This window comes from Triticum urartu, chromosome 1A, assembly GCF_056163025.1.
Source record: "Triticum urartu cultivar PI428250 chromosome 1A, HENAU_Tu73, whole genome shotgun sequence".
Taxonomy (NCBI): domain Eukaryota; kingdom Viridiplantae; phylum Streptophyta; class Magnoliopsida; order Poales; family Poaceae; genus Triticum; species Triticum urartu.
The window spans coordinates 114,378,217-114,402,523 of NC_141873.1; the positions used below are offsets into that span (position 1 = coordinate 114,378,217).

The 24,307-nt window shown below is 46.4% G+C and overlaps 1 pseudogene; it reads left to right on the forward strand.

Moving 5' to 3' along the window:
- Positions 1-21,432: 21,432 nt before the first annotated feature.
- LOC125532760 (monooxygenase 2-like) lies at positions 21,433-22,276 on the forward strand (annotated as a pseudogene).
- Positions 22,277-24,307: the final 2,031 nt, after the last annotated feature.

Consider the following 24,307-nt stretch of genomic DNA (forward strand, 5'->3'; position numbering starts at 1 on the left):
AATTGAAGGAAATATGCCCTAGAGGCAATAATAAAGTCATTATTTATTTCCTTATATCATGATAAATGTTTATTATTCATGCTAGAATTGTATTAACTGGAAACATAATACATGTGTGAATACATAGACAAACAAAGTGTCACTAGTATGCCTCTATTTGACTAGCTCGTTGATCAAAGATGGTTATGTTTCCTAACCATAGACATGAGTTGTCATTTGATTAACGGGATCACATCATTAGGAGAATGATGTGATTGACTTGACCCATTCCGTTAGCATAGCACTTGATCGTTTAGTTTGTTGCTATTGCTATCTTCATGACTTATACATGTTCCTATGACTATGAGATTATGCAACTCCCGTTTACCGGAGGAACACTTTGTGTGCCACCAAACATCAGAACGTAACTGGGTGATTATAAAGGTGCTCTATAGGTGTCTCCAAAGGTAATTGTTGGGTTGGCGTATTTCAAGATTAGGATTTGTCACTCCGATTGTCGGAGAGGTATCTCTGGGCCCACTCGGTAATGCACATCACTATAAGCCTTGCAAGCATTGCAACTAATGAGTTAGTTGCGGGATGATGTATTACGGAACGAGTAAAGAGACTTGCCGGTAACGAGATTGAACTAGGTATTGAGATACCGACGATCGAATCTCGGGCAAGTAACATACCGATGACAAAGGGAACAACATATGTTGTTATGCGGTCTGACCGATAAAGATCTTCGTAGAATATGTAGGAGCCAATATGGGCATCCAGGTCCCGCTATTGGTTATTGACAAGAGAGGTGTCTCGGTCATGTCTGCATAGTTCTCGAACCCGTAGGGTCCGCACGCTTAACGTTCGTTGACGATATAGTACTATATGAGTTATGTATGTTGATGACCGAATGTTGTTCGGAGTCCGAGATGAGATCACGGACATGACGAGGAACTCCGGAATGGTCCGGAGATAAAGTTTGATATATGGGATAGTAGTGTTTGATCTCCGGAAGGGGTTCCGAATGTTTCCCGAAATGTTTGGGCACGAGAACACTTTATCTGGGCCAAAAGGGAAAGCCCACGAGGCTTTTGGAAAGTGCAAAAGGAAGTTTTGCGGAGACCAGAGGCTAGACGCCAGGAACCCTGGCGTCTAGGGGGTAGACGTCGGGAACCCTGGAGTCTAGCCCTGGAGTCCGAGAATGACTCTTGCCTTTCTGGTGAAACCGACTTTGAGGAGGCTTTTACTCCAAGTTTCGACCCCAGGGCTCAACATATAAATAAAGGGGTAGGGCTAGCACCAAAGACACATCAAGAAACACCAAGCCGTGTGTCGGCAACCCCGTCCCCTCTAGTTTATCCTCCGTCATAGTTTTCATAGTGCTTAGGCGAAGCCCTGCGGAGATTGTTCTTCACCAACAGCGTCACCACGCCGTCGTGCTACCGGAACTCATCTACTACTTCGCCCCTCTTGCTAGATCGAGAAGGCGAGGACGTCACCGAGCCGAACGTGTGCAGAACTCGGAGGTGCCGTGCTTTCGGTACTTGGATCGGTCAGACATGAAGACGTACGACTACATCAACCGCGTTATATAACGCTTCCGCGGACGGTCTACAAGGGTACGTAGACAACACTCTCCCCTCTCGTTGCTATGCATCACCATGATCTTGCGTGTGCGTAGGAATTTTTTTGAAATTACTACGTTCCCCAACAGTGGCATCCGAGCCTAGGTTTTATGCGTTGATGTTGTGCACGAGTAGAACACAAGTGAGTTGTGGGCGATATAAGTCATACTGCTTACCAGCATGTCATACTTTGGTTCGGTGGTATTGTTGGATGAAGCGGCCCGGACCGACATTACGCGTACGCTTACGCGAGACTGGTTCTACCGACGTGCTTTGCACATAGGTGGCTGGCGGGTGTCAGTTTCTCCAACTTTAGTTGAACCAAGTGTGGCTACGCCCGGTCCTTGCGAAGGTTAAAACAGCACCAACTTGACAAACTATCGTTGTGGTTTTGATGTGTAGGTAAGAACGGTTCTTGCTTAAGCCCGTAGCAGCCACGAAAAACTTGCAACAACAAAGTAGAGGACGTCTAACTTGTTTTTGCAGGGCATGTTGTGATGTGATATGGTCAAGACATGATGCTAAATTTTATTGTATGAGATGATCATGTTTTGTAACCGAGTTATCGGCAACTGGCAGGAGCCATATGGTTGTCGCTTTATTGTATGCAATGCAATCACGCTGTAATGCTTTACTTTATCACTAAGCGGTAGCGATAGTCGTGGAAGCATAAGATTGGCGAGACGACAACGATGCTACGATGGAGATCAAGGTGTCGTGCCGGTGACGATGGTGATCATGATGGTACTTCGGAGATGGAGATCACAAGTACAAGATGATGATGGCCACATCATATCACTTATATTGATTGCATGTGATGTTTATCTTTTATGCATCTTATCTTGCTTTGATTGACGGTAGCATTATAAGATGATCTCTCACTAAATTTCAAGATAAAAGTGTTCTCCCTGAGTATGCACCGTTGCCAAAGTTCGTCGTGCCCAGACACCACATGATGATCGGGTGTGATAAGCTCTACGTCCATCTACAACGGGTGCAAGCCAGTTTTGCACACGTAGAATACTCAGGTTAAACTTGACGAGCCTAGCATATGCAGATATGGCCTCGGAACACTGAGACCGAAAGGTCGAGCGTGAATCATATAGTAGATATGATCAACATATTGATGTTCACCATTGAAAGCTACTCCATTTCACGTGATGATCGGTTATGGTTTAGTTGATTTGGATCATGTGATCACTTAGAAGATTAGAGGGATGTCTTTCTAAGTGGGAGTTCTTAAGTAATATGATTAATTGAACTTTAATTTATCATGAACTTAGTCCTGGTAGTATTAGCATATCTATGTTGTAGATCAATAGCTCGCATTTAGATCCCCTGTTTTATTTTTGATATGTTCCTAGAGAAAACTAAGTTGAAAAATGTTAGTAGCAATGATGCGGATTGGATCCGTGATCTGAGGTTTATCCTCATTGCTGCACAGAAGAAATATGTCTTTGATGCACCGCTAGGTGACAAACCTATTGCAGGAGCAGATGCAGATGTTATGAACATTTGGCTAGCTCAATATGATGACTACTTGATAGTTTAGTGCACCATGCTTAAACGGCTTAGAATCGGGACTTCAAAGACGTTTTGAACGTCATGGACCATATGAGATGTTCCAGGAGTTGAAGTTAATATTTCAAGCAAATACCCGAGTTGAGAGATATGAAGTCTCCAACAAGTTCTATAGCTAAAAGATGGAGGAGAATAGCTCAAGCAGTGAGCATGTGCTCAGATTGTCTGGGTACTACAATCGCTTGAATCAAGTGGGAGTTAATCTTCCAGATAAAATAGTGATTGACAGAATTCTCTAGTCACCATCACCAAGTTAGTAGAACTTCGTGATGAACTATGATATGCAAGGGATAACAGAAACGATTCCCAAGCTCTTCGTAATGCTGAAATCGACAAAGGTAGAAATCAAGAAAAATATCAAGTGTTGATGGTAGACAAGACCACTAGTTTCAAGAAAAGGGCAAAGGGAAGAAGGGGAACTTCAAGAAGAACGGCAAACAAGTTGCTGCTCAAGTGAAGAAGCCCGAGTCTGGTCCTAAGCCTGAGACTAAGTGCTTCTACTGCAAAGGGACTGGTCACTGGAAGCGGAACTGCCCCAAGTATTTGGCGGATAAGAAGGATGGCAAAGTGAACAAAGGTATATTTGATATACAGATTATTGATGTGTATTTTACTAGTGTTCGTAGCAACCCCTCGGTATTTGATACTGGTTCAGTTGCTAAGAGTAGTAACTCGAAATGGGAGTTGCAGAATGAACAGAGACTAGTTAAGGGTGAAGTGACGATGTGTGTTGGAAGTGGTTCCAAGATTGATATGATCATCATCGCACACTCCCTATACTTTTGGGATTAGTGTTGAACCTAAATAGGTGTTATTTGGTGTTTGCGTTGAGCATGAATATGATTTGATCATGTTTATTGCAATACGGTTATTCATTTAAGTAAGAGAATAAATTGTTGTTCTGTTTACATGAATAAAACCTTATATGGTTACACACCCAATGAAAATGGTTCGTTGGATCTCGATCATAGTGATACACATATTCATAATATTGAAACCAAAAGATGCAAAGTTAATAATGATGGTGCAATTTATTTGTGGCACTGCCATTTAGGTCATATTGGTGTAAAGCGCATGAAGAAAATCCATGCTGATGGGCTTTTGGAATCACTTGATTATGAATCAGTTGATGCTTGCGAACCATGCCTCATGGGCAAGATGACTAAGACTCCGTTATCTGGAACAATGGAGCGAGCAACTGACTTATTGGAAATAATACATACTGATGTATGCGGTCTGATGAGTGTTAAGGCTCACGGCAAGTATCGTTATTTTCTGACCTTCACAGATGATTTGAGCGGATATGGGTATATCTACTTAATGAAACACAAGTCTGAAACATTTGAAAAGTTCAAAGAATTTCAGAGTGAAGTGGAGAATCATCGTGACAAGAAAATAAAGTTTCTACGATCTGATCGCAGAGACAAATATTTGAGTTACGAGTTTGGTCTTCAATTAAAACAATGTGGAATAGTTTCACAAAATCGTGCCACCTGGAACACCACAGCATAATGGTGTGTCCAAACGTCATAACCGTACTATTATTGGATATAGTGCAATCTATGATGTTTCTTACCGATTAACCACTATAGTTTTGAGGTTATGCATTAGAGACAGCTACATTCACGTTAAAGAGGGCACCATCTAAATCCGTTGAGACGACTGTTGGAAATATGCCCTAGAGGCAATAATAAATTAGTTATTATTATATTATATTTCATTGTTCATGATAATCGTTTATTATCCATGCTAGAATTGTATTGATAGGAAACTCAGATACATGTGTGGATACATAGACAACACCATGTCCCTAGTAAGCCTCTAGTTGACTAGCTCATTGATCAATAGATGGTTATGGTTTCCTGACCATGGAAATTGGATGTCGTTGATAACGGGATCACATCATTAGGAGAATGATGTGATGGACAGGACCCAATCCTAAGCCTAGCACAAGATCGTGTAGTTCGTATGCTAAAGCTTTTCTAATGTCAAGTATCATTTCCTTAGACCATGAGATTGTGCAACTCCCGGATACCGTAGGAGTGCTTTGGGTGTGCCAAACGTCACAACGTAACTGGGTGGCTATAAAGGTGCACTACGGGTATCTCCGAAAGTGTCTGTTGGGTTGGCACGAATCGAGACTGGGATTTGTCACTCCGTGTAACGGAGAGGTATCTCTGGGCCCACTCGGTAGGACATCATCATAATGTGCACAATGTGACCAAGGAGTTGATCACGGGATGATGTGTTACGGAACGAGTAAAGAGACTTGCCAGTAACGAGATTGAACGAGGTATGGGGATACCGACGATCGAATCTCGGGCAAGTAACATACCGATAGACAAAGGGAATTGAATACGGGATTGATTGAATCCCCGACATCGTGGTTCATCCGATGAGATCATCGTGGAACATGTGGGAGCCAACATGGGTATCCAGATCCTTCTATTGGTTATTGGCCGGAGAGGTGTCTCGGTCATGTCTGCATGGTTCCCGAACCCGTAGGGTCTACACACTTAAGGTTCGGTGACGCTAGAGTTGTTATGGGAAATAGTATGTGGTTACCGAAGGTAGTTCGGAGTCCCGGATGAGATCCCGGACGTCATGAGGAGTTCTGGAATGGTCCGGCGGTGAAGATCGATATATTGGACGAAGGGTATTGGAGTCCGGAAGTGTTCCGGAGGTACCAGGCTATGGCTGGCATGACCGAAAGGTGTTTCGGGAGCCCCGGCAAGTGTGGGAGGGCCTCATGGGCCAAAGGGGAAGGGGAAAACCAGCCCACTAAGGGTTGGTGCGCCCCCCACACCCTTTCCCACGTTACCTGGGGAGGTGGGGCGCCTCCACCTGGCTTGGGAGGCAAGCCTCCACCTGCTTGGCTTGGGGGGCAAGTCTCCCTAGGATTTTCCCTAGGGAGATCCAATATGCCTAGCCGCCGCCCCCTAGGGGAAACCCTAGGGCGCCTCCCCCTCGCCCCTTGCCCCTATATATCGTGTAGGGGTGGGAGGGCAGCCGCGACCTCTTCCCTGGCGCAGCCCTCCCTCCTCCTACCTTCTCCTCCTCCTCCATGGTGCTTGGCGAAGCCCTGACGGAGAACCACAAGCTCCTCCACCACCACGTCGTCGTGCTGTTGGACTTCTCCCTCAACTTCTCCTCTCCCCTTGCTGGATCAAGAAGGAGGAGACGTCCCCGGGCTGTACGTGTGTTGAACGCGGAGGCGCCGTCCGATCGATGCTTGATCAGATCTTCCGCGATTTGAATCGATGCGAGTACGACTCCATCAACCGCATTCTTGTAACGCTTCCGTGTCGCAATCTACAAGGGTATGTAGATGCACTCCCCTTCCTCTCGTTGCTAGATTACTCCATAGATTGATCTTGGTGATGCGTAGAAAATTTTAAATTTCTGCTACGATCCCCAACAGTGGCATCATGAGCTAGGTCTATGCGTAGTTTCTATGCACGAGTAGAACACAAGTTGTTGTGGGTGTCGATTTTGTCAATTTACTTGCCGTTACTAGTCTTATCTTGATTCGGCGGCATCGTGGGATGAAGCGGCCCGGACCGACCTTACACGTACTCTTACGTGAGACTGGTTCCACCGACTGACATGCACTAGTTGCATAAGGTGGCTAGCGGGTGTCTGTCTCTCCCACTTTAGTCGGATCGGATTCGATGAAAAGGGTCCTTATGAAGGGTAAATAGAAATTGGCATATCACGTTGTGGTTTTGGCGTAGGTAAGAAACGTTCTTGCTAGAAACCTATAGCAGCCACGTAAAAACTTGCAACAACAATTAGAGGACGTCTAACTTGTTTTTGTAGCATATGCCTTGTGATGTGATATGGCCAAAAGGATGTGATGAATGATATATGTGATGTATGAGATTGATCATGTTCTTGTAATAGGAATCACGACTTGCATGTCGATGAGTATGACAACCGGCATGAGCCATAGGAGTTGTCTTAATTTATTTATGACCTGCGTGTCAACTTAAACGTCATGTAATTACTTTACTTTATTGCTAAAGCGTTAGCCATAGTAGTAGAAGTAATAGATGACGAGACAACTTCAAGAAGACACGATGATGGAGATCATGATGATGGAGATCATGGTGTCATGCCGGTGACAACGATGATCATGGAGCCCCAAAGATGGAGATCAAAAGGAGCAAATGATATTGGCCATATCATGTCACTATTTGATTGCATGTGATGTTTATCATGTTTTACATCTTATTTGCTTAGAACGACGGTAGCTTAAATAAGATGATCCCTCGTAATAATTTCAAGAAAGTGTTCCCCCTAACTGTGCACCATTGCGAAGGTTCGTTGTTTCGAAGCACCACGTGATGATCGGGTGTGATAGATTCTAACGTTCGAATACAACGGGTGTAAGCCAGATTTACACACGCAATACACTTAGGTTGACTTGACGAGCCTAGCATGTACAGACATGGCCTCGGAACACGGAAGACCGAAAGGTCGAACATGAGTCGTATAGAAGATACGATCAACATGAAGATGTTCACCGATGATGACTAGTCCGTCTCACGTGATGATCGGACACGGCCTAGTTGACTCGGATCATGTATCACTTAGATGACTAGAGGGATGTCTATCTGAGTGGGAGTTCATTAAATAATTTTATTAGATGAACTTAATTATCATGAACATAGTCTAAATTGTCTTTGCAAATATGTTGTAGATAAATAGCTCACGTTGTAGCTCCCTGTTTCAATACGTTCCTAGAGAAAGACCAAGTTGAAAGATATTGTAAGCAATGATGTGGACTGGGTCCGTAGTCCGAGGAGTGTCCTCACTGCTACACAGAAGGCTTACGTCTTTGATGCACCGCTCGATGTGCAAACCCCTACAACGTCGTCTGTGGATGTTGTGAACACCTGGCAGACACATCCTGATGACTACTTGATAGTTTAGTGCACCATACTTTACGGCTTAGAATCGGGATTCCAATGATGTTTTGAACGCCATAAGACATATGAGATGTTCCAAGAGCTGAAATTGGGATTTCAGGCTCATGCCCGTGTTGATAGGTATGAGACCTCTGACAAGTTCTTTTGCCAACAAGATGGAGGAGAATAGCTCAGCTAGTGAGCATGTGCTCAGAATGTCTGGGTGCTGCAATCACTTAAATCAAGTGGGAGTTAAACTTCCAGATAAGATAGTGATTGATAGAGTTCTCTAGCCACTATCACTAAGCTACTAGATCTTCGTGATGAACTATGACATGCAAGGGATGGAGTTGATCCCGGAGATGTTCGCGGTGCTTAAGACCGCAAAAGGTAGAAATCAAGAAGGAGCATCAAGTGTTGATGGTTTAACAAGACCACTGGTTTCAAGAAGGGCAAGGGCTAGAAGGGAAACTTCATGGATGGCAAACCCGTTGCCGCTCCAGTGAAGGAACCCAAGGTTGAACCCAAACCCGAGACTAAGTGCTTCTATTGTAAGGGGAACGGTCACTAGTAGCGGAATTACCCCAAATGCATGGTAGATAAGAAGGCTGGAAACTTCAACAAAGTATATACGTGTTATTAATGTGTACCTCACTAGTACTCCTGGTAGCAGCTGGGTATTGGATACCGGTTCAGTTGCTGTTATTGGTGACTTGAAGCAAAAGCTACGGACTAAACGGAGACTGGCTAAGGGTGAGGTGACGATGTGTGTTGGAAGTGTTTCCAAAGTTGATGAGATCACCATCGCACGCTCCATCTGCCTTCGGGATTAGTATCGAACCTAGATAAATGTTATCAGGTGTCTACATTGAGCATGAATATGATTAGATCATGTTCATTGCAATACGGTTATTCATTTAAGTTAGAGAATACTGGTTATTCTGTTTACATGAATAATACCTTTCATGGTCATGTACCCTATCTGAATGGTTCATTGAATCTCGGTCGTGGTAATACACATGTTCACGCCAAAAGATGTAGAGTTAATAATGATAGTACCACTTTCTTGTGGCACTGCCGCTTAGGTCATATTGGCGTAAGATGCATGAAGAAACTCCATATCGATGGATGTTTGGAGTCACTTGATTTTGAATCGCTTGACACATGTGAGCCATGCCTCATGGGCAGGATGACTAAAACCCCGTTTTCAGGTACAATGAAACGGGCAAGTGACTTGTTGGAAATCATACATGCTGACGCGTGCGATCTAATGAGAATTGAAGCGTGCGGTGGATATCGCTATTTTCTCATCTTCACAGACGATTTGGGTAGATATAGGTATATTTACTTAATGAAGCACAAGTCTGAAATGTTTGAAAAGTTCAAGCGATTTCAGAGTGAAGTTAAGAATCATCATAACAAGAGGATCATGTTCCTACGATCTGATCAAAAGGGGATTTTCTGAGTTATGAGTTTGGCAATCACTTAATACATTGTGGAATTGTTTCGCAGTTGAAGCTACCTGGAACACCACAGCGTAATGGTGTGTCCGGACGTCATAATCGAACCTTATGAGATATGGTGCGATCTATGATGTCTCTTACCGATCTACCGCTATTATTTTGAGGTTATGCATTAGAGACAGCTGCATTCACTTTAGATAGGACACCATATAAGTCCGTTGAGACAACGTCGTATGAACATTGGTTTGGCAAGAAACCAAAGTTGTCGTTTCTTAATGTTTGGGGCTGCGATGCTTAAGGCTTTAGCTGGAGAAGCTCGAACCCAAAAGCGGACAAACACATCTTCATAGGATACCCAAAGGTGATAGTTGGGTATACCTTCTATCTCAGATCTGAGGGCAAATTGTTTGTCGCTAAGAACGGGTCCTTTCTCGAGAAGGAGTTTCTCTCGAAAGAATTGAGTGGGAGGAAGATAGAACTTGATGAGGTTGTCGAACCTTTATTTCAACCAGAAAGTGATGCAACACAGAAAGATGTTTTCTGTGGCGCCTACGTCTGTTGAATAGGAAGTTAATGATAGTGATCATGAAGCTTCGGATCAAGTTGCTATCGAACCTCGTAGGTCGACAAGGATATGTACTACTCCTGAGTGGTACGGTAATCCTGTCTTAGATATCATGTTGTTAGACAACAATGAACCTACAAGCTATGGAGAAGCGATGGTGGGCCCGTATTCCAACAAATGGTTAGAAGCCATGAAATCCGAGATAGGATCCATGTATCAGAACAAAGTATGGACTTTGGTGACTTGCCCGATGATTGGCGAGCCATTGAGATAAATGGATCTTTAAGAAGAAGACGGATGTGGGCGGTAATGTTACCGTCTATGAAGCTCGACTTGTGGGAAAGAGTCTTTTCACAAGTTCAAGGAGTTGACTACGATGAGAATTTCTCACCCGTAGCGATGCTTAAGTCCGTCGGAATCATGTTAGCATTAGCTGTATTTTTCGATTATGAAATCTGACAGATGGATGTCAAAACAAGTTTTCTTACCAGTTTTCGCAAGAAAGAGTTGTATGTGATACAATCAAAGTTTTGTCGATCCTAAGGATGCTAAAAGGTATGCTGGCTCCAGCGATCCTTCTATGGACTAGAGCAAGCATCTCGGAGTCAGAATATATGCTTTGATGGAGTGATCAAATCTTTTAGGTTTATACAATGTTTGCTAGAAACTTGTATTTACAAGAAAGTGAGTGGGAGCACTACAACATTTCTGATAAGTATATGTGGATGACATATTGTTGATCCGAAATAATGTAGAATTTCTGGAAAGCATAAATGGTTGTTTGAAGAGTGTTTTTCAAAGGAAGACCTGGATAAAGCTGCTTACATATTGGGCATCAAGATCTATAGAGATAGATCAAAACGCCTGATGATACTTTCAAAGAACGCACACCTTGACATGTTTTTGAAGGAGTTCAAAATAGATCAGTCAAAGAAGGGGTTCTTACCTGAGTTGTAAGGTGTGAAGTTGAGTAAGACTCAAAGCTTGACCACGGCAGAAGAAAGAGGAAGGACGAAGGTCGTCCCCTATGCTTTTGTCATAGGCTCTATACGGTATGCCATGCTGAGTACCGCACCAGATGTGTGCCTTGCCACATGTCTGGCAAGAGGGTACAAAGGTGATCTAGGAGTAGATCACCAGATAGCGGTCAAAATTATCCTTACAGGAATAAGGAAATGTTTCTCGGTTATGGAGGTGATAAAGAGTTTGATGTAAAGAGTTACGTCGATGCAAGCTTAACACCTATCCGGATAGCTCTGAGTAGAGATATTGGATACGTATAATGGAGCAACAATTTGGAATAGCTCCAAGTGGAACGTGCTAGCAGCATCTACGATATGACATAAAGTTTTGCGAAATACATAGGGATCTGAATATGGCAAGACCCATTGACTACAACCTCTCTCACAAGCATAACATGATCAAACCCAAAACTCATTGAGTGTTAATCGCATAGTGATGTGAACTAGATTAGTGACTCTAGTAAACTCTTTGGAAGTTGGTCACATGGCGATGTGACCTGTGAGTGTTAATCACATGGTGATGTGAACTAGATTATTGACTCTAGTGCAAGTGGGAGACTGTTGGAAATATGCCCTAGAGGCAATAATAAATTAGTTATTATTATATTATATTTCATTGTTCATGATAATCGTTTATTATCCATGCTAGAATTGTATTGATAGGAAACTCAGATACATGTGTGGGACATAGACAACACCATGTCCCTAGTAAGCCTCTAGTTGACTAGCTCATTGATCAATAGATGGTTATGGTTTCCTGACCATGGACATTGGATGTCGTTGATAATGGGATCACATCATTAGGAGAATGATGTGATGGACAAGACCCAATCCTAAGCCTAGCACAAGATCGTGTAGTTCGTATGCTAAAGCTTTTCTAATGTCAAGTATCATTTCCTTAGACCATGAGATTGTGCAACTCCCGGATACCGTAGGAGTGCTTTGGGTGTGCCAAACATCACAACGTAACTGGGTGGCTATAAAGGTGCACTACGGGTATCTCTGAAAGTGTCTGTTGGGTTGGCACGAATAGAGACTGGGATTTGTCACTCCGTGTAACAAAGAGGTATCTCTGGGCCCACTCGGTAGGACATCATCATAATGTGCACAATGTGACCAAGGAGTTGATCACGGGATGATGTGTTACGGAATGAGTAAAGAGACTTGCCGGTAACGAGATTGAACGAGGTATGGGGATACCGACGATCGAATCTCGGGCAAGTAACATACTGATAGACAAAGGGAATTGAATACGGGATTGATTGAATCCCCGACATCGTGGTTCATCCGATGAGATCATCATGGAACATGTGGGAGCCAGCATGGGTATCCAGATCCCGCTGTTGGTTATTGGCCGGAGAGGTGTCTCGGTCATGTCTGCATGGTTCCCGAACCCGTAGGGTCTACACACTTAAGGTTCGGTGACGCTAGAGTTGTTATGGGGAATAGTATGTGGTTACCGAAGGTAGTTCGGAGTCCCGTATGAGATCTCGGATGTCACGAGGAGTTCCGGAATGGTCCGACGGTGAAGATCGATATATTGGATGAAGGGTATTGGAGTCCGGAAGTGTTCCGGAGGTACCAGGCTATGGCCAGCATGACCAAAAGGTGTTTCGGGAGCCCCGGCAAGTGTTGGAGGGCCTCATGGGCCAAAGGGGAAGGGGCAAACCAGCCCACTAAGGGTTGGTGCGCCCCCCACACCCTTTCCCACATTACTTGGGGAGGTGGGGCGCCTCCACCTGGCTTGGGAGGCAAGCCTCCACCTGCTTGGCTTGGGGGGCAAGTCTCCCTAGGATTTTCCCTAGGGAGATCCAATCTGCCTAGCCGCCGCCCCCTAGGGGAAACCCTAGGGCGCCTCCCCCTCCCCCCTTTCCCCTATATATAGTGGAGGGGTGGGAGGGCAGCCGCGACCTCTTCCCTGGCGCAGCCCTCCCTCCTCCTACCTTCTCCTCCTCCATGGTGCTTGGCGAAGCCCTGCCGGAGAACCACAAGCTCCTCCACCACCACGTCGTCGTGCTGTTGGACTTCTCCCTCAACTTCTCCTCTCCCCTTGCTGGATCAAGAAGGAGGAGACGTCCCCGGGTTGTACGTGTGTTGAACGCGGAGGCGCCGTCCGTTCGGTGCTTGATCGGATCTTCCGCGATTTGAATCGCCGCGAGTACGACTCCATCAACCGCGTTCTTGTAACGCTTCCGTGTCGCGATCTACAAGGGTATGTAGATGCACTCCCCTTCCTATCGTTGCTAGATTACTCCATAGATTGATCTTGGTGATGCGTAGAAAATTTTAAATTTCTGCTACGATCCCCAACAACGACACCGTATGAACTATGGTTTGGCAAGAAACCTAAGCTGTCGTTTCTTAAAGTTTGAGGTTGCAATGCTTATGTGAAAAAGTTTCAACCTGATAAGCTCAAACCCAAATCGGAGAAGTGCATCTTCATAGGATACCCAAAAGAAAATGTTGGGTACACCTTCTATCACAGATCTGAAGGCAAGATATTCGTTGCTAAGAATGGATCCTTTCTAGAGAAGGAGTTTCTCTCGAAAGAAGTGAGTGGGAGGAAAGTAGAACTTGATGAGGTAACTGTACCTGCTCCTTTATTGGAAGGTAGTTCATCACAGAAATATGTTCCTGTGACTACTACACCAATTAGTGAGGAAGCTAATGATGATGATCATGTAACTTCAGATCGAGTTGCTACCGAACCTCGTAGGTAAACCAGAGTGAGATCCGCACCAGAGTGGTACGGTAATCCTGTTCTAGAGGTCATGTTACTTGACCATGACGAACCTACGAACTATGAGGAAGCAATGATGAGCCCAGATTCCGCGAAATGGCTTGAGGCCATGAAATCTGAGATGAGATCCATGTATAAGAACAAAGTATGGACTTTGATTGACTTGCCCAAAGATCGGCGAGCCATTGAGATTAAATGGATCTTCAAGAGGAAGACGGACACTGATAGTAGTGTTACTATCTACAAAGCTAGAATTGTCACAAAAAGGTTTTCTGACAAGTTCAAGGTGTTGACCACGATGAGAATTTCTCACTCGTATCTATGCTTAAGTCTGTCCGAATCATGTTAGCTATTGTCGTATTTTATGAAATCTGGCAAATGGATAAACAAAACTGCATACCTTAATAGGATTTATTAAAGAAGAGTTGTATATGATGCAACCAGAAGGTTTTGTCGATCCTAAAGGTACTAACAAAATATGCAAGCTCCAGCGATCCATCTATGGACTGGTGCAAGCATCTCGGAGTTGGAATATACGCTTTGATAAGTTGATCAAAGCATATAGTTTTATACAGACTTGCGGTGAAGCCTGTATTTACAAGAAAGTGAGTGGGAGCACTACATCATTTCTGATAAGTAATGTGAAAGACATATTGTTGATCGGAGATAATGTAGAATTATTCTGCAAAGCATAAAGGAATAATTGAAAGGAGTTTTTCAAATAAAGACCTCGGTGAAGCTGCTTACATATTGAGCATCAAGATCTATAGAGATAGATCAAGATGCTTGATAAGTTTTTCAATGAGTACATACCTTGACAAGATTTTGAAGTAGTTCAAAATGGAACAGTCAAAGAAGGAGTTCTTGCCTGTGTTACAAAGGTGTAAAGTTGAGTAAGACTCAAAACCCGACCACGGCAGAAGATAGAGAGAGGATGAAAGCCATTCCCTATGCCTCAGCCATAGGTTCTATAAAGTATGCCATGTTGTGTACCAGACCTATTGTATACCCTGCCCTGAGTTTGGCAAAGGAGTACAATAGTGATCTAGGAGTAGATCACTGGACATTGGTCAAAATTATCCTTAGTGGAATAAGGATATGTTTCTCGATTATGGAAGTGACAAAAGGTTCGTCGTAAAGGGTTACGTCGATGCAAGTTTTGACACTGATCCAGATGACTCTAAGTCTCAATCTGGATACATATTGAAAGTGGGAGCAATTAGCTTGAGTAGCTCCATGCAGAGCATTCTTGACATAGAAATTTGCAAAATACTTACGGATCTGAATGTGGCAGACCCGTTGACTAAACTTCTCTCACAAGCAAAACATGATCACACCTCAGTACTCTTTGGGTGTTAATCACATAAGCGATGTGAACTAGATTATTGACTCTAGTAAACCCTTTGGGTGTTGGTCACATGTCGATGTGAACTATGGGTGTTAATCACATGGTGATGTGAACTATTGATGTTAAATCACATGGCGATGTGAACTAGATTATTGACTCTAGTGCAAGTGGGAGACTGAAGGAAATATGCCCTAGAGGCAATAATAAAGTTATTATTTATTTCCTTATATCATGATAAATGTTTATTATTCATGCTAGAATTGTATTAACCGAAAACATAATACATGTGTGAATACATAGACAAACAGAGTGTCACTAGTATGCCTCTATTTGACTAGCTCGTTGATCAAAGATGGTTATGTTTCCTAACCATAGACATGAGTTGTCATTTGATTAACGGGATCACATCATTAGGAGAATGATGTGATTGACTTGACCCATTCCGTTAGCATAGCACTTGATCGTTTAGTTTGTTGCTATTGCTTTCTTCATGACTTATACATGTTCCTATTACTATGAGATAATGCAACTCCCGTTTACCGGAGGAACACTTTGTGTGCCACCAAACGTCACAACGTAACTGGGTGATTATAAAGGTGCTCTACAGGTGTCTCCAAAGGTACTTGTTGGGTTGGCGTATTTCGAGATTAGGATTTGTCACTCCGATTGTCGGAGAGGTATCTCTGGGCCCACTCGGTAATGCACATCACTATAAGCCTTGCAAGCATTGCAACTAGTGAGTTAGTTGCAGGATGATGTATTACGGAACGAGTAAAGAGACTTGCCGGTAACGAGATTGAACTAGGTATTGAGATACCGACGATCGAATCTCGGGCAAGTAACATACAGATGACAAAGGGAACAACGTATGTTGTTATGCGGTCTGACCGATAAAGATCTTCGTAGAATATGTAGGAGCCAATATGGGCATCCAGGTCCCGCTATTGGTTATTGACAAGAGAGGTGTCTCGGTCATGTCTACATAGTTCTCGAACCCGTAGGGTCCGCACACTTAACGTTCGTTGACGATATAGTACTATATGAGTTATGTATGTTGATGACCGAATGTTGTTCGGAGTCCGGGATGAGATCACGGACATGACGAGGAACTCCGGAATGGTCCGGAGATAAAGTTTGATATATGGGATAGTAGTGTTTGATCTCCGGAAGGGGTTCCGGATGTTTCCCGAAATGTTTGGGCACGAGAACACTTTATCTGGGCCAAAAGGAAAAGCCCACGAGGCTTTTGGAAAGTGCAAAAGGAAGTTTTGCGGAGACCAGAGGCTAGACGCCAGGAACCCTGGCGTCTAGGGGGTAGACGCCGGGAACCCTGGCGTCTAGCCCTGGAGTCCGAGAAGGACTCTTGCCTTTCGGGTGAAACCGACTTTGAGGAGGCTTTTACTCCAAGTTTCGACCCCAGGGCTCAACATATAAATAAAGGGGTAGGGCTAGCACCAAAGACACATCAAGAAACACCAAGCCGTGTGCCGGCAACCCCGTCCCCTCTAGTTTATCCTCCGTCATAGTTTTCGTAGTGCTTAGGCGAAGCCCTGCGGAGATTGTTCTTCACCAACACCGTCACCACGCCGTCGTGCTGCCGGAACTCATATACTACTTCGCCCCTCTTGCTGGATCGAGAAGGCGAGGACGTCACCAAGCCGAACGTGTGCAAAACTCGGAGGTGCCGTGCTTTCGGTACTTGGATCGGTCGGACGTGAAGACGTACGACTACATCAACCGCGTTGATATAACGCTTCCGCGAACGGTCTATGAGGGTACGTAGACAACACTCTCCCCTCTCGTTGCCATGCATCACCATGATCTTGCGTGTGTGTAGGAATTTTTTTGAAATTACTACGTTCCCCAACACAAATCACATAACTCATAATACAAATCGTCATCGAACGTTAAGCGTGCGGACCCTACGGGTTCGAGAACTATGTAGACATGACCGAGACGCATCTTCGGTCAATAACCAATAGCGGAACTTGGATGCTCATATTGGCTCCTACATATTCTACGAAGATCTTTATCAGTCAAACCGCATAACAACATACGTTGTTCCCTTTGTCATTGGTATGTTACTTGCCCGAGATTCGATCGTCGGTATCCTCATACCTAGTTCAATCTCATTACCGACAAGTCTCTTTACTCGTTCTGTAATGCATCATCCCGCAACTAACTCATTAGTCACATTGCTTGCAAGGCTTATAGTGATGTGCATTACCGAGAGGGCCCAAAGATACCTCTCCGATACACAGAGTGACAAATCCTAATCTCGATTTATGCCAACTCAACAAACACCATCGGAGACACCTGTAGAGCATCTTTATAGTCACCCAGTTACGTTGTGACGTTTGATAGCACACTAAGTGGTCCTCCGGTATTTGGGAGTTGCATAATCTCATAGTCATAGGAACATGTATAGGTTATGGAGAAAGCAACAACAGTAAACTAAACGATCATAGTGCTAAGCTAACGGATGGGTCTAGTCCATCACATCATTCTCTAATGATGTGATCCTGTTAATCAAATGTCAACACATGTCCATGGCTAGGAAACTTAACCATCTTTGATTAACGAGCTAGTCAAGTAGAGGCATACTAGGGACACTCTGTTTGTCTATGTATTCACACATGTACTAAGTTTCTGATTAATACAATTATAACATGAAAAATAAACATTTATCATGATATAAGGAAATAAATAATAACTTTATTATTGCCACTAGGGCATATTTCCTTCAACGCCGGCCAAAGTCCACTTAAAGCTAATTAAACATTAACTAAAACATATAAAAAAGTCTGCGCCCGCCTGCTGCCGCCTCGCATGCTGCCCTAGATGTCGTCGGCCTTGCCCTTGCCCTTGGCATTAACGCCGCCGTCGCCATCGCCGGTGAGGTCGATGAAGACGGGAGCAGGGCCAACCCACCCGAACACCACCTGGCACGCTGCCAGGGTAGCCTCCTCCGGCGTCTACTAGGGCGGCGGCATTGCGGCTAGCCGCGCGCGCTCCTCCTCCTCCTCCTTGAGCCGGAGCGCCTCCGCGTCGCGTTGGAGCATGGCCTCATAGCGCATCTGCTCCTTGCCGTTGGCATGCTCCTAGCGGAGCCAGTGCGCCTTCCAGCGCTCGAGGTGGGCCGCCTCCTGCGCCAACGTCACGGTGAAGTGGACGGGAGGCGCGCTCACCCACTCGCGGTACTGGCCCGTCCACGAGTAGGCCTCCTCCGGCCAAGTGGGTGGAGTCAGGGAGCGCTTCCGCGTCGGCTTTGGCTTGGGCTGGACGGGCGGCGACGGTGGCGGTGGCGGCACGAACAGCGGGGTGTGGATGGAGTCCCCCACCGCCGATAGGGCAAGGGCTTGCTCCAGCCCATCCCAGTGCGCGTCCTCCTCGAGGCGGCTAGCCTCCAGTGTGTGCTGTAGGGCCTCCTCGAGGGCGGCTTGGTACTCCGCCTCCGCCTCCATGTCCTCCGGCTCTACCTGTGGGGGCGGCGGTGGGAACGGCGGCGGGACGACGTCGACACCTGAACGCCATTGCTCCTCGTGTTCGAGGGTGAACCAAGCCTCCTAGTTGGGAGAGTCGGCGACGTACTCATGCAGCCGACGCTGCTCCGGTGTGAGCTGCGCGCGGCACCTGCGCACGTCCTCGTCGTGCGCCCGCTGGCTCCGCGGAACCGTCGACACCGGGATCCGCCGCGGATCCAACCAATGGTGCGGCAGCGTGACATCGGGGTACGGCCGCGGCTGCCTGTACTCCCAGTGCCACTGGGGGTGCCCTTGCCCTTGCCCTTGCCCTTGTTGCCGCCGAAACGCGCCGGCGCAGGAGGAGGAGGGAAGGGGGAGTACGGGAGGACGAGGCGCCGGGGGTGCCCTTGCCCTTGCTGCTGCCGAAGAGGCCCATGGCGCGCTAGGGTTTGTTGTCGCCGGCGAGGAAGCAAAGGGAGTGGTGGGGGGCTAGATGTGGACGGGAGAAGTGGATGAGGCCGGCCCCAGCTGCACGCGTGCTTAAAAAAGGACGCTTCCACTGGCTGACTAGTGGCCCCGCTGTCGGTGGTCGTCATAAATAAGACAACGGGCGGCGGTTGGGTGGCCTACAGGTGGGGACGCGATGGACGCCGAGGAGACGCACGGCGCATCCACTTCGCGTCCACGCCAACGCATTCCAGACGCAATTTTAGGCCAGAAATGGATTGGCGCGGACGCCAGATGGACGCGGTTTGTGTTTGGATCAACGCGTTAGACCTCCACTTTTGTCCGCGCCGACCCAAACGGACGCAGGCAGATGAAATGGGTCGCCCCATTGGAGTTGCTCTAAAGGCAGGCTGTACATGTATTAACTCTGTACCAGTTAACATAATTCCTACCTAGATATTCAGATATGTGGGTGCATCAGAGTTAGTAAAGTAGTATATTTACACCACTTTAATCTGATGCACACAAGCAAGCATACTTAAGGCCATGCTCCCTTCGTCCGGTGAAAAGTGTACATATAAATTTTTTTGGACAAATTATGGAGTAGAGTAAAAAATGCATTGGAAATGTGCAAGCTACCATATCTTTTGTCTTTAATTACTCAACCGCCAATAAGTTAAGTGCATGTAAAAATTAAGGAGACCATATGTAGAATATTATTGGTCTTGATTACTGTGTGACGAGAGAAAAACATTTTTTTCTACTTTAAAATGTATTGGAAAGATAGATGTACACTATTTTATGGACAAATTTTAAACCCAAACGCATACTCTTTACCGGATGGAGGGAGTATATGATAATACTAAAAAACTTACATGATTTTAGATTATATTAGTAATAATTTCTCCTATAATTAATTCAATGGTAACATGTCATGTTGATCAAGTATTATCATCTTATCAGAATACTTCAAACTGGAAACGAGTTCAGTAGGGGGGAAATAGGCAGGAAAAAACGTCCATGCCGCATACCAGCTGGACCTGACAATTATAACCTGTCGGTCAGAACGCATACAATATTTTAAATAAGGTAAATTATGGCAACATTTTTACTAAATAAGATAAAATGGATGAAATCTCGTTAAATGAGGTAATTAGTATCAAAATTGTTAGGGAGTAAAAACCAGAATTCGCTCTTTTTTTATAGGAACCGTTGGTGATACTCAAGATAGGGCCAATAACATGTGGCGTCTATTAACTCTAATTGAACGGTCGTGCGGCCGACTGATTTTTTTCATTGGATCAGCCGGTTGAATCTAAGAGCATTTCTAACAGATCTTTTATATCGTTTTTACAGTTCACGGAAAATCACTTTTATGGACTGGTACGGACGGTGATCACATAGACCTTGTATAATTAACCTGTAAAAAAAACATTATCTGAATATACGTCTTCCTCACGTCAATTTGAAATCGACCACCGATCGACGTGCGGACGAGGAAGACACGGCCAGAGCGGAGGCCGGCAGACGGACGGACGAGCGAGACGCGGGACGGCCACGACACGCGGGCAGAGGCCAGGGGGCGCGGGCGGTGGCTGAGCGCGCACGACCGGACTCAGCTAGCTAGCTTGCTCGCATCGATTTAGCTAGCGCGGCCGCAGCTAGCTGGCCAGCTTCTCGCATCGATGGGCGGCGGCTGGGCGGCGGCGGCGGTGCAGTCACTGCAGGCGGCGAGCTTCAAGGTGTTGGCGGGAGCTGAAATTCTCCAACTGCTAGCGTTGACTGGTATTTGGGGCCCTGGTAAAATTGCCTCCGAAACTGAAGATACACGGGTCTCGAGCATGTGTTCACAGGGCCCTGTAAAAAAAGGGTCAGGTGATTTTAAAAGATCTATTTAGGTCCATTTTTTCAACTGAAACTGCAAAAAACGGTTATTTTACGGGTTTGACCATTTATACAGGGTCTGTTAAAGATGCTCTAAGAGTTTTCGCTAAACTAATGAAGTTTCAAGGCATTAGGGGTCTATCCCTGTTTTCTTCTCTTCTTTAAAATCTATCCCTAATAATAAAGTACGGATTGACTCCGTGGGTTCACCGTCACAATACGCTTTCGCCCAGTCATAATACGTTTTTACGATTCGTATAGACAAAATCATAATATAAACGAGGTGGTACTAATTAGCTTTAGCTAGATTGGTTGGTTGATTCGTGTCAACAGGCGCTCTCTTCCGAAAGTCCACCGATTACGTGGCCTCGACCTCATTGCTATCAGCAGCGGCGGCAAGCATGCAACTGCAAGAGGAGTCCAGCGAGGACATCGTGATCGTGGGAGCCGGGCTCGCCGCCGCGCTCGGGCTGCACATGAAAGGGGTGAGGAGCGTGGTGCTGGAGTCGTCCCCGGCGCTCCGGGCCTCGGGGTTCGCCTTCGCCACCTGGCCCAACGCCTTCCGCGCGCTCGATGCCCTCGGCATCGGCGACCAGATCAGAAAGCTCTACCTGCACATCCAAGGGCTGCACGTCATGTCGGCGTCCACGGGTGAGATAGCGAAGGAAGTGGACTTCAGGGACGAGTTCCGCTGCGTCAGGCGTGATGTGCTGTTGTAGGTCCTGGCGGCGGAGTTGCCGACGGACACCATCCGCTACTCCTCCAGGATCGTGTCCATCGACGACGGCGCCAAGATGCTCCACCTCGCCGACGGCTCGACTCTCCGGGCAAAGGTGCTGGTCGGCTGCGACGGGATCAACTCCGTCTCCATGGTGGCCAGATGGCTGGGGCTCACCAAGCCGTCGCACCCCGGGCGCTCCGCCACGCGGGGCCTCGCGCGTTACCCCCGACGGCCATGGTTTCCCGCCCAAGTTCTTGCTGGCCGGCGTGGCCTGGATACTTGGGCGGCAGAATGGCTCGTGGTGGCACGGCGGCACGATGGTGCATGTGACGCGGCCTTGGCCCATCGCAGTGGTGCCAAGAACGCGATGCTCGCGGCCAGGTAGGCCAAGGCGCGTGGGCTGTTCGGGAACGCGGTTGCCGTTGGTGCATGGTGGTGACGGTCAGGAGCAGTGCAACAGCGACTCCTGCAGACAGACGTGTGATGCTCGCGACAGCGCACGGGAGGCGGAGGCATGCGAGTGAGAGCCGGCGACGCACATCAGATGGCAATGGCATTGAGGCTCGGCACCAGCACACCAGCGGCAGCCAGCAACGCAGCGAGCGGCTGCATCGAGCCGTGATGCGAAAACCAGCATTCCAGCAGTTGCCTGACAGCCCGAGCATGCACTGCTGCGGAGCCAAAGCACGGCGGCGAGTGTAACCTGTTCGGGAACGGCTGCACGCTGACTAACACTCGAGGCAGCTCCCAAACAGTAATATTTCTACATATATTACACACGTATTCTATTTGTTTCTCTTCACAATTTTTTAATTTCATCGTACATATAGCAATGTATGTATATGCACAATGCCAATGCATATGATAACAATGCAAGTCCCTCCCATTGCATGTTGTATTTTTTATATGGATTACATAGTTCTGCAAGTACACATATATATGCCAACAAAGCTAGCTTATACTGGATTTTATTACTATTGTGCTCAAGCTACAGTATGAAGCTTTAATTAGCACTTAATTACTCTTCTTGCTATGCTTGCAGATGTAGAGGGATCATGCCTCATATGCAGAGTTACGCCTCATATGCAGAGTTACGTATACTTAAGAATCAGGTGCAATTTCATCGTATTTTTATTTACTTTCTACGGCTTCTTCTCCGAGTGCATATTTAGTGTATATATGTAGAACAATTGAGAGGGAGGCCCCACTGTGAGAGTTTGCAGTTTGTGTGTTGATGTTTTTTTGAACAATCACCGAGGGGGAGAGGATCCCCACCTGAATATATTACTCAAAGGTGCCCGAGGGCAAATTGCAGAATACATTATAGATTACAGCGAGAGGAGAGGTACATGCGCCAAGACACGGCAGCCTCCCTACTAACGTGGTCCTTAAATCTGAAGGACCAAAGCGTGAAATCGGAGATAATGTTCCGAATAGTATTTAGGGGGGAGTGTATCTTGTTATGGAACACACGAGCGTTTTTGGAATCCCAGAGCTTCCAGAGGACGGCAAGGGCGACAGTAGGCCAAATGTTGATGTGGAGGCCTACCGGAGTAGGAGTATCCCAGATGAGGTCGATGCGGTTAGGGGCCTGGAGTCCCAGTATGGACCAGACCTGGCCCGTGCATGGGCAGAGTAGAGCGAGGTGCGCCGCATCCTCAGAAGACAAGTCACATCGAGGGCAAGACGATCCCGAGGTAATGGTCTTGCGATGTAATTTCGCCATCGTGCTTAGCCTGTCACGGCAGAGGAGCCAGCCGAAGATCCTCACCTTGATTGGTGCCTTGGATCCCCAAATGTGCCCAACGTTGAGGTCAAGCTCATGGTCGGAGGAGAGCAAAGAGTAGGCGCACCTCGAGGTGGACGAGGAGCCGTGGATGAGGAACCTGTCGTCGGGCGCATTGCTTGTGGTAACATCCTGCAACAAAGACAAAACAGACGCAAGCTCGGCAGAAGCCACATTGGTTAGGCGGTTCCGCAGAGTAGCGAGTAAACCATTATGCATGACATGAGATACCAGGACAGAGGGAGCAGTGGAGTGAGAGAAAATGTGGGGGTATTTTTCTGCAAGCGGAGTCGGCAAGAGCCAAGTGTCGAGCCAGAAGAAAGTGGAAGTGCCATTGTTAGTAAGGACGGAAGAAATTTTACGAAGGTGGTATAGTTGTTGGTTAACGATTTTCCAGAGGTAGGGGGGGTTTGGTGGCCTAGATGTGAAGTCGAGAGAGTAGTGTTGAAAGAACCAGTTGACCCAAGGTAGGTCAGGTTTTTGAAGAAGTTTGAAGGCGAATTTCATGAGAAGGTAGTTGTTTGTGTGTTGATGTTGCTTGCGGTGGTGAATGGAAAGCCGGTCGTGTAGCCGTCTGTTACGTAGTTATGTGCCGATATTGCTCGCGGTGGTGAATCGGAAGGCCGGCCGTGTAGCCGCCTGTTGCGTACCATGGTGGCAGTGGTCGGCCCTGTGAGGAGGAAAGAGAAGATTGGCATGTAGATCAGTGGGTAGCAAGAGTTTCGTGCTGATCACGTGCCCCTCAAGCACAGGCACGCGAAGATAGACG